Source organism: Stenella coeruleoalba (genome assembly GCF_951394435.1).
Source record: "Stenella coeruleoalba genome assembly, chromosome: 8".
NCBI lineage: Eukaryota > Metazoa > Chordata > Mammalia > Artiodactyla > Delphinidae > Stenella > Stenella coeruleoalba.
The window spans coordinates 8,950,936-8,968,501 of NC_137154.1; positions in this window are offsets into that span (position 1 = coordinate 8,950,936).

Below are 17,566 nucleotides of genomic sequence, written 5' to 3' on the forward strand. Positions count from 1 at the left end.
ACACCATTGTAAAGGAATTACGCTCCAATAAAGTTGTTAAAAACAAAAAAAAAAAAAAAAAGAAGAGGTAATTTCTTCAGTCCGCAAGTGTTTAGTGGAACTAATATACTCATGAGTTGGTATAACCTCTACTTTGGGTCCTTAGTGTAAGAGAGAAGAGCTATCATAGTGGGAAAGGCAATGTAGAAATCTCTGAAACTCCCCCACTCTTCAGCCATGATAGTAAATAAAAAGAAATGACCATATCCTAGGGAGTAAGGGGAGAGGGACAGAGATTAGTGCCACCATAAAAGACAGAAAGGATGTGTGGATGGTGCCTATCTTATCCACTCCTAGAAATAAAGCTCCCACCTATACACCAGATGACATGGTAAGTTGCCAACTTTGAGTGCAACCCAGAGTAGGAAAGGGCTCTGCAGCAGGTCCAAGCTGCAATGCACGAAGCCCTGCCATTTAGGACATAACATCCAAGAGACCTAAGAGGGTGGAAAATCATGCAGTGTGGAGCCTATGGCAAGCCCCAATGGGCAAAGCAGGGGCTTGAAATTCTAGAGCAAGGCCAGGCTGTCCACAGCAGACAAATACATGCCTTTTGAGAAAAAACTCTCAGCCTGTTATTGCAATACTTCATTATGAAACACTAAGTAACCATGAAATGCTCCCATTATGAGTTGGTTGTCAGACTTGCTCCCATTACGAGTTATGAGTTATGTCAGAACTGCTGCCATTATAAGTTGGACCTGTTAAGTCAAAGAGTCAGACCAGACCAGCAGCAGTCTTTCCAAAGATAGAAATGGTACCTTCAGAATCAAGACTAAGCAGAACCAGAGGACACAAGCAAACTGCATGAGCAGGTAGCCCAGACCTCTTGCTATCCACCATACATCTAAAAGCATCCCCACCCCTTGTGCAAAAGAACCCATAGTCATAAGGAATGTCTTGTATAACCTGCTAAGGGAGGAAGTGAAAGCCCAAGCATGATTTACAGATGGGTTAACTTATGAGTGCCAACTGAAAATGGATGACAGTCACATTCAGAAGTGGTCTTGAAAGACAGTGGAGACAGAAAATCTGCCAGCTATACACCTGATGATCCACCTTGTGTAGAAGGAGAAATAGCCCAAGGTGAGAATATATACACATTCTAGGTCAGTGGCCAATGGCCTGGCCATCTGATTAGAGGACTGGAAGGAAAAGGACTAGAAGATCAAAGGCAATGAGGTCTGGGGCAGAGAATGGTGATGGACATATGGGAGAGTGCACAAAGCCAAAGATTTCTGCAGCACACATTAATGTCCACCAAAAAGAATCCACCATGAAAGAAGCACTAAACCACCAAACAGACAAAATGACTTGGCCTTCATCAGAAAGCATAAGATGAACCCAGGATTCTAATTTCAGGCATCCTCTTAGCCAATACAATGATTTACAAACAAAACATGTGAATTTCTATTTATATTTCATCCTTTGAAAAATTTTCTACCTTTTCAAATAATTGATAATGTACATAAAATATAATTTACCCTAAAAAATCGTCACATATTAGGGTGTTCGAGTTTCTTTTGTTTTTGGGGGGGTTTTTTTGGCTGCGCTGTGCAGCTTGCGGGATCCTAGCTGTCGGAGCAGGGATTGAACCCAGGCCCTCAGCAGCGAAAGTGCAGAGTCCCAACCACTGGACTGCCAGGGAATTCCCTCTAGCTTTTTTCTTAACTGATAGGGAGCAATCAAAAAAGTTTGGTGACCACAGCTATATTCTGCCATTACATAAAGTAATTACTGGTTGTTGAATTAACAGATATACTTGTTAGCCTAATTCTGGACTACTTCATATGGTTTATAGTACCTCTTACAAGTCCATAACCAAATCCTTTACTAATGAATCCAGTTGCCATAGTTTATCATGCTTATTCTTTCTAAGGGAAACATAATTTCACCAAAGTTATAGCTAACAAATCTCTTGTTTAACAACTAAATATCCCCAAAGGGGTACACTACTCCTAGAAGTACTGCAATGCCAGGTTGATGCATGGAGCTGACAAAACAAGCTCCTATTCTATCTCCTTGTTCCAAAACTCAATGTAATACATTGTCCTCAGGTAAAGGACATAGATACTAAACTGATAAGAACAGATACCACACTTCATCTTAGCCAAAAGGCCTAGAATTGATATTATCTGTATTAACTCCCCATCATCTCTTCCTGTCCCAAACTTTCCTCACTCAGGTCCACAAACACAGCTCGTAAGCATGTCCTTACAACCATCAACATCCTCATCTTCCCCAGAGACCAGGAAATTCTGTTATCAAATAACTTAAGTTACTGTCTTATCTCCCAGTTCCTGGCAAAGAACTAGTTATTTGCATACCTCCTCATCCATTAAGTGAGGCAGTGCCTCTTGCTGCCAGGTGGGGGCAGGGTTGCTCTCTGGGCAAAATCACCAGACCTCTCTAAGCACCTCATTTGATAAGAAGGGTTATCAATGAATTGGGGTTAGAAAAAGATCATTCAAAAATTTATAGGGATAAATTAGTATATATTGGGTCCTACTTTGTGTCCTCTACTCTGCTAGGCAATAGGGATACAATGATGATTTACACAGACATGATCTCTAAACTCAGGGAGTTTATGGTGGGCAGGCAGAGCGGATCTGTCTTGGGGAGGGAGTGGCAGTAAGGAAAGGGGCAAAGGGGTCTCAATGGCCATAATGATGATCTGGACGATAACCTAAAGACTACGGAGGGGCACTGAAGAGTTATGAACTGAGACATGAGACTGGACCAAATATTTTATATAGAAAGATCACTCCAGCTTCAAGATGGAGAATGGACTAAAGAAAGGAAACCAGGGTCAGGGAGTCAGATTAAGTCTGTTGTAAAAACCTTGGGGTCAAAGGCCTCAATTAGGGTAGTGGCAGTGGGGGAGCTTGGACAATTGAGTGAAACAGGAGAAGCAGGTTGAATTCAATCTGGAAAAGTTAAGAAGTTTGTGGACCACGTGACAATGTTCAACCAGAAGGCAACTGGATGCACAGCTCTGAAGCTCAGGAGAAAGATCGTGGGCTGGAGCTACAGGCATAACGGTGGTCATTAAAATCACGGGAGTGGATAAGGTGGCCCAGGCAGAGTAAGGAAAAAGTTGGGCCTAATACATAACTGGAGGAACATTAATGTTTGAGGAATGGGCCAGAAGATGTACCTCAAAGGATCAGGAAGAAGTTAGCAGAAACATAAGAGGAAGGCTAGGAGAGGGCAGTGTCCCAAGCACTGTGGAAACAGTGTCTTAAGAAATAGGAAATGGGTCAATAGGGTAAGGTGCTGCTGAGAGATCAAGTAGGATGACTGAAGTGTCTTAAGAAGTGGGCAGCAACTGTGTGAACAAGTGCTTCTTAAGCTTTAGCTTACATACAGATCACCTGGGGATCTTGTGTAAATGCAAATGCTAATTCATTTGGCCTGTGAAAAGACCTGAGATTAGCATTTCTAACAGGCTCCCAGGTAATGCAGGTGTAGCCAGCTCTTTAAAGGTAAAGACATTTGCTGGAAAGAGGAAGCAAGATACGATGCTAGCCAGAGGGAGGCATGGTGTTAGAGCCACACTAGCACACTGTCTAAAGCTCCAATTCGGGAGTCAGACCTCCTGAATTTAAATTCTGACTCTCAGTAAATATTTTCTGAATAAATAAATAAATGGATCAACAAAAGACAGTGTACCACAGGGGTTGTTAAAGTATAATTTTTAAAAATGAAAACATGACTCATAAAAATATAAAGTAAACACATGTCAAAGATTTTATTCAACCTATTAATTAATAAGAGAATGAATAAGATTTAAAACTGGTTCAATAGAGAATTCTAGAAAAAGAGTATCATCAGTCAAGAGTCCAGGCAAGGGCTTCCCTGGTGGCGCAGTTGTTGACAGTCCGCCTGCCGATGCAGGGGACACGGGTTCGTGCCCCAGTCTGGGAAGATCCCACATGCCGCGAAATGGCTGGGCCTGTGAGCCATGGCCGCTGGGCCTGCGTGTCCGGAGCCTGTGCTCCGCAACGGGAGAGGCCACAACAGTGAGAGGCCCGCGAACCGCAAAAAAAAAAAAGAGTCCAGGCAAGAATGATATGAATTTGCATTCTAATACATAGATATAAAATCACCTAATGTCTTACAAGGCAAACTTATCAAATTGTAAAATACCCAAAGCAATAGTAAAAAGGACATCAAACAAAGGTACACACCCCCTGGAAAACCAGATAATCCCTAAGCTAGGTGGGCCTGCTCTCCGTCAAAAGGACACCTAGTAATAACTTTTGCCTATTTCCAAGTTTTGGATAATTTTTCTTAACAGGGTCAAAAGTAGAGACTGGATTTGAATAACAGCTCTGCCACACTAGCTATACTATCCTTGGATAAGTAACTTATATAAAACTCAGTTTTCTTTTTTCACAGAACTAGAACAAAAAATTTCACAATTTGTATGGAAACACAAAAGACCCCGAATAGCCAAAGCAATCTTGAGAACGAAAAACGGAGCTGGAGGAATCAGGCTCCCTGACTTCAGACTATACTACAAAGCTACAGTAATCAAGACAGTATGGTACTGGCACAAAAACAGAAAGATAGATCAATGGAACAGGATAGAAGGCCCAGAGATAAACCCACGCACATATGGACACCTTATCTTTGATAAAGGTGGCAGGAATGTACAGTGGAGAAAGGACAGCCTCTTCAATAAGTGGTTCTGGGAAAACTGGACAGGTACATGTAAAAGTATGAGATTAGATCACTCCCTAACACCATACACAAAAATAAGCTCAAAACGGATTAAAGTCCTAAATGTAAGGCCAGAAACTATCAAACTCTTAGAGGAAAACATAGGCAGAACACTCTATGACATAAATCACAGCAAGATCCTTTCTGACCCACCTCCTAGAGAAAAGGAAATAAAAACAAAAATAAACAAATGGGACCTAATGAAACTTCAAAGCTTTTGTACAGCAAAAGAAACCATAAACAAGACCAAAAGACAACCCTCAGAATGGGAGAAAATATTTGCAAATGAAGCAACTGACAAAGGATTAATCTCCAAAATTTACAAGCAGCTCATGCAGCTCAATAACAAAAAAACAAACAACCCAATCCAAAAATGGGCAGAAGACCTAAACAGACATTTCTCCAAAGAAGATATACAGACTGCCAACAAACACATGAAAGAATGTTCAACATTATTAATCATTAGAGAAATGCAAATCAAAACTACAATGAGATATCATCTCACACCAGTCAGAATGGCCATCATCAAAAAACCTAGAAACAATAAATGCTGGAGAGGGTGTGAAGAAAAGGGAACACTCTTGTACTGCTGGTGGGAATGTGAATTGGTTCAGCCACTATGGAGAACAGTATGGAGGTTCCTTAAAGAACTATAAATAGAACTACCATATGACCCAGCAATCCCACTACTGGGCATATACCCTAAGAAAACCAAAATTCAAAAAGAGTCATGTACCAAAATGTTCATTGCAGCTCTATTTACAATAGCCCGGAGATGGAAGCAACCTAAGTGCCCATCATTGGATGAATGGATAAAGAAGATGTGGCACATATATACAATGGAATATTACTCAGCCATAAAAAGAAACGAAATTGAGCTATTTGTAATGAGGTGGATAGACCTAGAGTCTGTCATACAGAGTGAAGTAAGTCAGAAAGAAAAAGACAAAATACCGTATGCTAACACATATATATGGAATTTAAAGGAAAAAATGTCATGAAGAACCTAGGGGTAAGACAGGAATAAAGACACAGACCTACTGGAGAACGGACTTGAGGATATGGGGAGGGGGAAGGGTGAGCTGTGACAGGGCGAGAGAGAGGCATGGACATATATACACTAACAAACGTAAGGTAGGTAGCTAGTGGGAAGCAGCCGCATGGCACAGGGATATCGGCTCGGTGCTTTGTGACCGCCTGGAGGGGTGGGATAGGGAGGGTGGAAGGGAGGGAGACGCAAGAGGGAAGAGATATGGGAACATATGTATATGTATAACTGATTCACTTTGTTATAAAGCAGAAACTAACACACCATTGTAAAGCAATTATACCCCAATAAAGATGTTATAAAAACAACAACAACTCAGTTTTCTTATCTGTAAAAAGGGGATGGTAACCATAAAAACTACTATTTTTTGAATTGAGGTAATATATATAAAGCACTTAGTACAGTGCCTGGAAGGTGTCATGGAAAGCACTTAATAGATGTTAACACCCTCCACCAATTGTTTCACCTTGTTTATCTCATTTCCCATTACTTGACACCCCAGCCTTTTTGCACCATTCTAGCAAATATGTTTACACACACATGCACACATTTCACTTAATTTGACTACTACATTCTTCACTTGTGCAACATCTTCTTTATTATTCAAAGGAAAAAATGTCCAGCATTCACTTATTTCATGGGTAATGAAACTTGCATTATTTCCACCAAACTTCACCTTGACGTATATAATACCTCCCCAGTTATGTTTTAAAAATCCTAACCACAACCTATAAATCAGTAAGCACAGTCCAGTGCTGCAGTCCTACTTGGAGCATTCTACCTCATATGGCTCTCTCCTCCATTTCTTTCAGAGTTCTGCACAAATGTCCCTCTCTGAGTGAAATGACAATTCCTCCCCCTCTGCCCCAGCACTCCCTCTCTCCTTCCCTACTTAATTTTCACCATAGCTTTGTTTTTTTGTTTTGTTTTGTTTTTTGTTTTTGGCCGCACCTCACGGCATGCAGGATCTTATTTCCCCAACCAGGGATCGAACCTGTGCCCCGTGCAGTGGAAGTGCTGAGTTTTAACCACTGGACCACCAGGGAAGTCCAATTTTCACCACAGCATTTAACTGCACTTGACATATTATTTGTCTGTGTTTTCCACCAGAATATAAGCTCCAAGGGAGCATAAGGGGACTGTCTGCTTTGTTCCCTGTTGTATCTCCTGTGCCTTGTAGATGCTCAACAGATAAATAATATTGGTAGACTAAACGTTAAGCGAAGGTTGCGCCCGTGATCTCCAACTCCCAAGAACATTGGTTTTTTTTTTTTTTTTTTTGGGTGCTTAAGCCCCTCAACCCACTTACAGCTTCCAAAAAGAATATCCAGTTTTTGACATCCCCCCCTTTCTAGTGGATTCTATATCACTACAAAAGATGCTGAAAATTCACACTCTTGTGCACAGGCATATTTTGATTGGCTCATAGAAAATGCTTAAAATTTTTAAGTTAGATGCCAACATTTTATTATTTTTTTTGTTTTTTGGGGTTTTTTTGGCCGCATCACATGGCACGTGGCATCTTAGTTCCCCAACTAGGGATCAAACCCACGCCCCCTGCATTGGAAGTGCAGAGTCTTAACCACTGGACCGCCAGGGAAGTCCCGATGATGCCAACTTTTTCAATGGGCAAATTAATAAACAATTCTGGATTTCTGGATTCTCTTGATCAGATTTTTCAGAGAACAGTATTCTAGGAAGGCAACAATCTGCTGGAGCTAAGACAGAGCTATCTAGATCGCCAGAGTCCCCACCCGGTTCCTACGGCTTACTGCATTACCTATATTCCTGTAGGTATGAGTTGAAGACTTCTGATGGAAATCCTCTCCTATTTCCCTTTCATTACACTTGTTAGTACAGAATCCACTTACCTGCTGCTTAAACTACTGTGACAATCTAATTAATGTCCTTATCTCATCTTAGCCCTCAATTTCTAATCACCTCCCTACTCAAAAACTTTCACTGTTTATTTTTATCTATAGTTCAAATTATTTAGCTTTGCATTCCAGGCCCCCCTCATCCGGTCTTCCCCAGGAAATCTTTTCCAATTTTATATTCTGATTCCCCTTCAGCCCATCTTTCATGAACTATATTCATACACTTCCTTTTCCAGCTCCAATCCTGTTGCTCAAATTGTTTCTTTAACTTGAATTCCCTCCCTGGTTCTGTTTATCTAACCTTCAAGGCCCAGGCACTCCATAAAGCATCCCCCAATTCCCATGCCCACACACAACCTCCCTAGACCTATCTGCCTGCTCTGGACCTTCTGAATTCTCCATAACTTATCTGTTCCATTTTCTATACATTTTGTTACAACTTTCCAATCATGTACTTGCACAAGCACTTAATAGTTATTGAATAAATGAATTTATTCCATCTATAATAACTTTGTTCATACTGGAATTCTTTCAACACTTGTTTTGTCACTTGTGTTACGCTGGGACATGCATGAGGACAACACTGCCCCCAAAGGAGTGAAAATGGATTCCTGCAGAGTAGGGAGAGGGCAAAAAACCCTAGATATTAAAAAAAAAGGAAAAAAAAAGGTTTCTGGCCCTCCAAAGGTCCGTGGAACATAAACAGACATACAGTATATCAGTGTTATTACAACTTCATGGTTGGGATTAGAGGGGAAAATGTCTTTTTTTTTTTTTTTTTTTTTTTGCAGTATGCGGGCCTCTCACTGTTGCGGCCTCTCCCGTTGCGGAGCACAGGCTCCGGACGCGCAGGCTCAGCGGCCACGGCTCACAGGCCCAGCCGCTCCGCAGCACGTGGGATCCCCCCAGACCGGGGCACGAACCCGCGTCCCCCGCATCGGCAGGCGGACCCTCAACCACCGCGCCACCAGGGAAGCCCGGAAAATGTCTTTTTAAGGCTCCTGGAGAGGGGAAGACAACAATGAAAACAATTGAGAAACAGTATCCAGGGACCATGCTATTTGTTTCCTGTGTATTTGCTTGCCCCCCAAATTCCCAGAGAAGAGCGAGGACAGCAGTAAAGCAGAGTGATCAAAAGTGCAGGCTCTCGGGCTTCCCTGTTGGCGCAGTGGTTAAGAATCCGCCTGCCAACCCAGGGGACATGGGTTCGAGCCCTGGCCCGGGAAGATTCCACATGCTACGGAGCAACTAAGCCTGTGCGCTACAATTACTGAGCCTGCGCTCTAGAGCCTGCGAGCCACAACTACTGAGCCCATGTGCCTAGAGCCTGTGCTCCTCAACAAGAGAAACCACCGCAATGACACCACCACAAACGATTAATAAATTGATGCTGGTTGGCCTCAATAACAAGTGTATACAGGTTACATCTAGATTCCCTCATCTATAAAATGCGTGTACTGTACCAACCTCTCTTTTGGGATCTGGAGAACTGAAATATAATCAATTCACGTAATGTGCTTAAAGCGGCACTTTAAATATCAGCTAATATTAGCCCTACTGCAAGCCAAGCTCCTAGTAAAATCGGACTGGACAGCAGGACAGAGGTGGCCAGTTAGAGAAAACAGCCTAAGGCTGTTATAAAATTTCAAAAGCACCTACGGCCTGATTCACTTTCCCGAAACGGCTCCACGCAAGGGCCCTCCACTCGAGCTCGGCCCGGGGCCCAGTAGTACCTGAGTCGCCCCCCATGCTGGGACCCTGAGGACCAGACCCAGAATGCTCGCTGGGCGGCTGGCGTGGAACCGAGACGACGCCGGCCGAGGGTTCATAAGGTTCGCGGTCCATCATGTCGGACCCTGCACGCGGGTTTAAGGTGTGTGTGCGCAAGAAGGTGGGGGGGCTCTCAGGGAAGGGAGAGGGGGCAGGCAGCTGTGACCGAGACGGGGCGTCAGTCCAGGATCCGCGGGAAACCGGGAACTCGTCGCCTCAGTCCCACAGTTTTCCGCAGTACAGTCCCCGCCGCGGCACGTTAGGCGCGCCTGCACAACCCCTAAGGCGCATGCGCACCGCTTTCGCGCCGCCGCGTCAAGGAACGCACAGCCTCCCCCTCCCACCCGACCCGGGCTTCCTCTGGAAACCTTTACCCACGAGCCACTAGGCTCGCACGCCCTCTCTTTCTGCGCTTGCGCCTGTCATAGTCCCGCCCCCAAATCCCGTGGACCTCTGCGAGATGCTATTTAAGTGTCTCTCGGTAGGCTTTCGGTCTCATTCTTCCACAGATTTCGGTAAGTGTGTGTGTTTGACTACACTTTAAAAAAAAAAAATGACCACGAGAACGTGTCCGCGCCTTGGCCTCTCTCAGTTGCATGTATTGGGTTCGTGGAGCAGGGGAGAGAAAAACATGGCCATGGCATTGAGGCCTTGAAGCGACAGGGGCTTTGTGAAGGACAACATGGCGATGGGGGGCGGTGCCGACGGGCCTCTCTGTGATGAGAGTCTTTTCACAGACCTGTACTGAGCTCCGTGAGGATAAGAAACTCTGAGGAGACAGGCCTTGCACGGCCGACGCAGTCTTAGCTCCGGAAAACAAAGCGTTTACGAGATAGCCTAGTGCTGACCTGATGTTCTCTTGTCTTCAGGGTTCGGGCGCGCGTCGAGCACTAAAGGATAGCAAAGAGTTCTCATTACAGTAAGTGCTCGTGGCGTGCCTTTACCACCTTTATTTTTTTGGTTTAATTGTTGGATATACGGAAGTCTACCGGGATGTGCTACGGGGATGATCTCAAAAGTTGAACTCTCTCTTTCTGATGAATTAGTGGAGAAAACATAAAAATTCTGAGTAGCACTGTTTGTGGCCAATGTTTGGGCTCTTTAGCCCTGAGGTGTTAAGGGACTGACGTGGGACAGTTAGGCTACGAGACGTAAAAGTGAAGGGTGTTCTTTTTTTTTTTCCCCAGATGTGGTTTAAATCAAAAGACCTTATGGGTGGGAGGATGGGACAAGACCTGTCCCTGTGTGGATCAAGCATTATGGCGATGCTCCAGGTGGGTATACGATGCTTTATGCAATTACGGGTAGGGGCACAGAATCTGGATGGGACTTGCTGCTTCAGATTGCGCTGGCCACTCCATGATGAACGTAAAATGACAAGCATATGCCTGAACTCAAAAGTGATGTCATCTTACTACTGAGAAGTGGGCCCCAAATACTCAAGGGCCTTGAATGGCTATTCTTAGGTACATATAATGCCTCCCTTTTCTGTCTCCAGCATCTCATCGCCAATCCTAAGGAATTCAGCTGCCTCCCAGGGTGAATGCAGGTAATTGTGCAAATGGGGGGGTTAGGGTGTAGTCTGTCTGGTGTTCCCCACAACCGGGAGAGCAAATGGTCAGTGGAGCAGTGTTGCCTTTTTGCTCCTTCCAGCTTGTTCCTCTTGGAATGATTTTCCTGGGGAGGGAGATGGCAGCCCAGCAAGCGGCACAGTTGGTTCTTGTGATGGTGTGCTCTTCCCTCACCCACATGTCACTGTCAGATGATTTGAGTGGTAATGCTGATTCTCCATGAGGTACGACATTTAATAGCATGTTAGAGTTCTGATGGCAGTTCCTGTTAATGAAGACATTGTATTCCATCCTAGTGTTTTGAAATAACCATTTGCTGCCCTTTTGCAGGTTGTCCTCATGGTGATGTATACATCTGTCTTACAGTAAGTTACTTTTTCCAATGTTGTAAGTTAGGTTATATGTGAGCCTTGATAACTCTCGGGGGGGGGGTTGTTGTAAAAGCCCTGATTGATCCGTGTAACTTTTTGGTTTCTTTTGTTCCTTATAGTGATGTTTCTTGATCTTTTATCTTTCCTTTTTTTTAATATTTACTTCTTTATTTGGCTGTGTCAGGTCCTAGTTGTGGCACGCAGGCTCTAGAGCCCTCGGGCTTAGTTGCCCCGCGGCATGTGGGATCTCAGTTCCCCTACCAGGGATCAAACCATTGTCCGCTGCATTGGAAGGCAGATTCTCAACACTGGACCACCAGGGAAGTCCCTTATTTTATCTTTCTTGATTTCCTAGATGCCTCTTGATCTGCTCAGGGTCAAACTCCTGGAGAGAGTTGAGAATCGTGAGTACTTGTAACCTTTCTGGTTGTAGCTTGTTTCCAGTGCCAGTGAGGAGAGCAAGCATTCTGTCTTACTCCTGTTCTAGCCCCAGAGCCAGTAATGGTGAACCCACTGGGGCTAACGGGGAGAGGGGATGAAAGCTTGTTCCATAAGGAAGTGTCTGAGGTGCAGCAAATGCCTGCGGATATCACTTGCTTAGCTTTTCTTGGTTTATCCATTAACCCGAGCTAGAATAATTCTGGCTATGTTGCTAATTACATGACGTTCTCATTCAGGAGCAGCTTGTTCCTTGTTCCTGTATTACTCCTGGAAAGCCTCCCACGTTGAAAGGTTAGTTGATTAATGTCTGTATGGCATATATCACCAAGTAAGCAGTTTCTATGATGAATCAGACTAGCTCACTATGACTTAAATAATGAGAAGACCTGAACATCTGAGAAACTGGAGAAGACAGCAGTGGGATACTGTCTGTAAGGAACTTGTATCACTCACAGCTTCATCCTTCCCTAGGTACCATTGCCAGTTACCTGCTTGTTTGCTCAAAGGTGAGTGTTTTTCATATGCGTTGGTGCACACAGCGTATTGAGTAGGAAAAAATGCCTTTTTCGGCATGTCTGTATGATGACTTACCTGGAATCTCGTTCGGCTGACGATTTGCTGTTGAGACTCGGAAATCTGATTTTCTAGGAACCATAGCTTAAGTGGGAACAACTTTTAATGCAGGAATTAAGCTTACTGATTCAGTCTTGTTTTTGTTTTAGGTCCAACTCCTTGTCTGGAGCCTGAGAATGAATTGAGGTAAATCTGTCATCTGTGGCTACTATATAGAATTTGCCAGGGTTTCTTGTGGCACTTTGGATAGCTGTGCAGACATTACTTGTTTAATCCAAAGTTTGTCTTTGGCCATTTGTGAACCACCTGTGACAGATTTCCACTCACCAGTGATGAGTTCAGTACCGCCCCAGTCTGATCACTATGACTGAAAGGTATTTTCTGAGCTGTGAGTTTGCCTTGGAGTGAAAGGTGACAATAGTGGGAAGTTGGGTGGGCTTTATAGCCAATAGGAAGCTTTGTGGACTAGGTGGTGGTTTCTATCAAAATGTCTGTTGAGACCTACATAGATGTGCCTTTTGTCTCGGGGTGGTTTAGAGACTTAGTTCCCAATCGTTCTTTCGCAGGGGAAAGGAGTAAGCCATATTTCTGTTCAACTCCAGTCTGAAGTTAAGAGGTGAGTAAATGTAAGCACAAGGTGGGTCAAGTTAAAATTTCCCAGTGAAGAAATATTCACATGTCTTACTTCCTGTCCTAGTCCCAGAGCCTGTAAAGGTGAACCCACTGGGGCTGGCTGGGGGAGAAGAGGAAAGCTTGTTCCAGAAGGAACTGTCTGAGGGATCATAAGAATTTCTAAACAAGGCAAAGGAGGGAATAAATTACTGGTTGAAAATCGGTTGTGTTTTTTTTTTCCTTCAGGTCTGAAGAAAGAACAAAGCACACATAATGGTAAGTATCTATTCATGTACTTAACGTTACATATTTAATAGACTAACCATGATAAATAGAAAAGTATCTGGAAGCAGTCCTTTTAATGTTAGCTGGTTTAAAGGATAGCCCTTCTAAACCCATGTGGTATATACTTTTCCATATGGTAAGAAAACTCAACTTTTTTTATTTTTCTCTACAGGAGTCCAACTCTCAAAGGATATCAAAAATGGAATTTTCTTATACAACCTACCTGTTCAAATTAGCATACAATCATTTTAGCCTTTCTAAATAAAACTTTTTGTTTTTTTAAACCTTCACTGATTCCTGTGTTTGAGTGGGTCTAGCTGGACAGAAGGAAATAATCCCAGAAAGATTGTTACTGGCTTTACCCTGTTTAAGCTTGGCAGTTTGCCTGATGCTGAATTGTCTAACCCAGGGAACCATTCAGGGAGCCTCCTTACACCTTTAAGGAGTTTTTCCTTCTCTCTGTACTTAGCTGAGGAGTTCTATATGAATGTTTGCTGGGTTTGGGTGACCCTTTAACCTTTAGCTGTGCCCTAAAACTTTATATTAGACTTTTCTCAATAAAATACGTTTTGTGTCAGAAGTATAGTAAAGTAAAAGGCAATTTAACTGAAAGAAAATGCATTTTTGCTAATTCAGTCGTAGCCATACAGTAATAAGAATGGTCAACATAGTAATTATAGCCACAAGAATGAAAGGGTTGGTCCAAGTAAGAGAAGGCACACCGAGGAAGCCTGGGGAAGCACCTGTATTTAAAGGTGGGAGGAACAGCAGAGGACAGACCCAGAATGAGGCACTGCAAGCAGTAAGAGAGCCTGCAGTGCTGACCTGTAAACCCGAGGGAAGCGGGCACCATGAGAGGTGTTTGGTAGATAATGAAGCCTTCCTCAAGCAATGTTTTCACCATGTGGCAAATAGGAATTCAAATTAAGGCCCGGCTACTTAAGAGATGAAAGAAATGAGTCTGGGACAATCTGGAGAAATGGGGGAGAGCTCCAAAATGAAGGGGACACTCATAGTCCTTCCATACAGTGATGACTCAGTCTATGATATTTCTAGCCTGGACTTCTGCAACCTGCTCCTGAACTGATAACCAGTCAGACATTCAGACCTTGAGTCCATGTTGTTCCTCTCCAGTCTCCCCACTTCAGTAAGTGTCAGCAGTGCCAACGTGTTGCTCCATCCCAAACCTAGCAGTGTATTTGCTGGGAGAGCCAAGGCCCTGCTCTTGCTTTTGCTGACTGATGTTTGGTTACATTCTAGAGGAAGAGGAGGAGGCAGAATGAGAGCCAACAAACAAGGTTATTTGAAATAGCAGAGTGGTTCTCAACCAGGGGTGATTTTGCCCCCTGGGGAACATTAGAAAATGTCTGGAGACACTTCTGGTTGTCACAGTGTTTTGTGGGGGGTGGTGGGTAGGCTATACTACTACCTAGTGGGTAGAGGCCAAGGATGCTGCTAAACACCCTACAATTAATAGCACAGCTCCCCAACTCCCCAAACAAAATGTCAATAGTGCTGAGTTTTCAGGCACCCTGAGATAAACGCCGGAAAGAATAGGAGTCGGGCTTCCCTGGTGGTGCAGTGGTTTTAAGAATCCTGCCAATGCAGGGGACACGGGTTCAAGTCCTGGTCCGGGATGCCACGGAGCAAGTAAGCCCGTGAGCCTAGAGCCCGTGCTCTGCAACAAGAGAAGCCACCACAATGAGAAGCCCGAGCACGGCAACGGCAACGAAAAGTAGCCCCTGCTCGCCGCAACTAGAGAAAGCCCGTGCGCCGAAAGGAAGACCCAACGCAGCCAAAAAAAAAAGCTTGATCCTTGGTTGGGGAGCTATAATCTCACATGCCTCGCGGCCAAAAAACCAAAACATAAAACAAGCAATATTGTAACAAATTCAATAAAGACTTAAAAAAATGGTCCACATGGGCTTCCCATGGTGGCGCAGTGGTTGAGAGTCCGCCTGCCGATGCAGAGGACGCGGGTTCGTACCCCGGTCCGGGAAGATCCCACATGCCGCGGAGCGGCTGGGCCCGTGAGCCATGGCCGCTGAGCCTGCGTGTCCGGAGCCTGTGCTCCGCAACGGGAGAGGCCACAACAGTGAGAGGCCCGCGTACCGAAAAAAATAAAAAATAAAAAAATGAAAAATGGTCCACGTCAAAAATCTTTCTTTTTAAAATTTATTTATTTTTGGCTGCGTTGGGTTTTAATTGCTGCGTGTGGGCCTTCTCTAGTTGCGGCGAGCGGGGCTACTCTTCATTGTGGTGCGTGGGCTCCTCATGCAGTGGCTTCTCGTTGTGGAGCACGGGCTCTAGGCACGCGGGCTTCAGTAGTTGTGTCTCGGGCTCTAGAGCTCAGGCTCAGTAGTTGTGGCTCATGGGCTTAGTTGCTCCGCGGCATGTGGGATCTTCCCAGACCGGGGCTCGAACCTGTGTCCCCTGCATTGGCAGGCGGATTCTTAACCACTGCGCCACCAGGGAAGTCCACGTCAAAAAAATCTTTAAAAAAAAATTACATCACCTAACCTGCTGTGCCTCAGTTTCTCCATCTGTAAAAGAGGGAAGATTATAGTACTACTTATTCAATTAATGTTGTTAATACATATAAAGCACCTGGAATCGTGCATGAAACCATAGACTAGTCAGGCTGGGAATCAGTCATCACCAGGTGACGGATGGGAGGGAAAGCCAGGGCACCGGATAAGATCATTTCAGCAGAGAGTGTAAATAGGAGCAGACATTTTGAATTCCTAGGAGCCAGGGAGCTAATACTAATCAGCAAAGAGGGTAGGGTTGGTGATCAAGAGGTCAGCTGGGCCCTCTTTTCTGGCCCGACTCCAACCCAGAGTTGCCACACGGGGATGCAGGCCCAGAGGAGCCAGTCTTTAAGTCCGGGAGCCGAGGCTATCTCTCTGTGGGCCTGCCTACAGGGCCTTCCAGGACCTCCAGATCCTGTTCCTCCAGTTGATGTGGCCTCTTTTTAGGTGTTTGGATGCCTTCAGACAGGTCCTCCTATCTTTTCGGGGCTGTGGTTGTTAACTTGTAGGTTAGTGAACAGGCTTTAGGGGGCTCTAAGAATCTCCTCGGAAATTGTATGCAAAATTGTATAAGGCAACTATGCATTTATTTGGGAAAAGCTTCAACAGATTCTCAGAAGGGTTGGGTGATGCAATAAAAATTAAACACCTCTTCAGACTGACCAAGCATTTCTTCAACCTGCTTCATATTATGTTGGTTTTTAAGTTTATAACATCTTCCTCTCAAGAGCACCAAAAAAAAGTCTAAAATTGTTCAATTAATTTACAAATATGGGGGACTTCCCTGGCGGTCCAGTGGTTAAGACTACAAGCTTCCACTGTAGATGCGGCCAAAAAAAAAAAGAGTTAAAAGGGGGTTGTAAATTGGGAAGAGTTGTTGTTATAAACCTTTGAACACTACTTGACAATTTATACCATTTTCATGAAAATAAAACATTAACTTACAAAATTTAAATGCACCCACATGGAAAGAATATTCCCTTGGCCTTGCTTTGCTTGTTATCAAAGCCAGTGACTCTTTGTGACTTCTTCCACTTCTCTCCATCTCTGCCACCACAGCCACCCCAACCCCACCCCCTAAGCCAGTTTCATCTCTTGCCTGGAGGATCACAGGAGCCTTCTCTCACTTTTCCCCAGTAAACCTTAAACATCATGAAGGCAAGGTCCATGTCTGATTTTGCTCATCATTGTAGGGTATCTGCTCAAAAAGCATAAACAAATGGACAAATGGCCTCCCAGTGAATAAATAGATCTCCAAGTTCCTGTGGAGTCCTCACTATCAGCCTCCTGTACCCACGCAGCAAGAGGCGGGGGTCACAGTAGAAGAGAGTGACAGAGCTCTCCCCACTTGCCTTTGCTTCACAGGAGGACCTGACAGCTGAGACCCGACAGGGAAAAGCCCGCCAAGAGATCTGTGCACTCAGGATGCTTGGCTGCAGCCTGCCTGGACAGACTGAAGCCTGCTCCACCAGGGGGCTGTGGCCTGCCCCAGGTTGGGTCTTGCAGAGTTTAGAGGTGGTTAGAATTGAAAGAAACTGAATTTTGCTTTTGCTTTTGCTTCTGTATTAGTTGTTTGTTTGTTTTGTTTTGTTTTTTATTGCTTGGTGGCTTAAAACAAAAAAATATATTATCTTACAGTTTTGGAGGTCAGAAGTCCTAAATGGGTCTCAATGGGCTAAAATCGAGGTGTGTTAACAGAGCTGCATTTCTTTCTAGAGGCTCC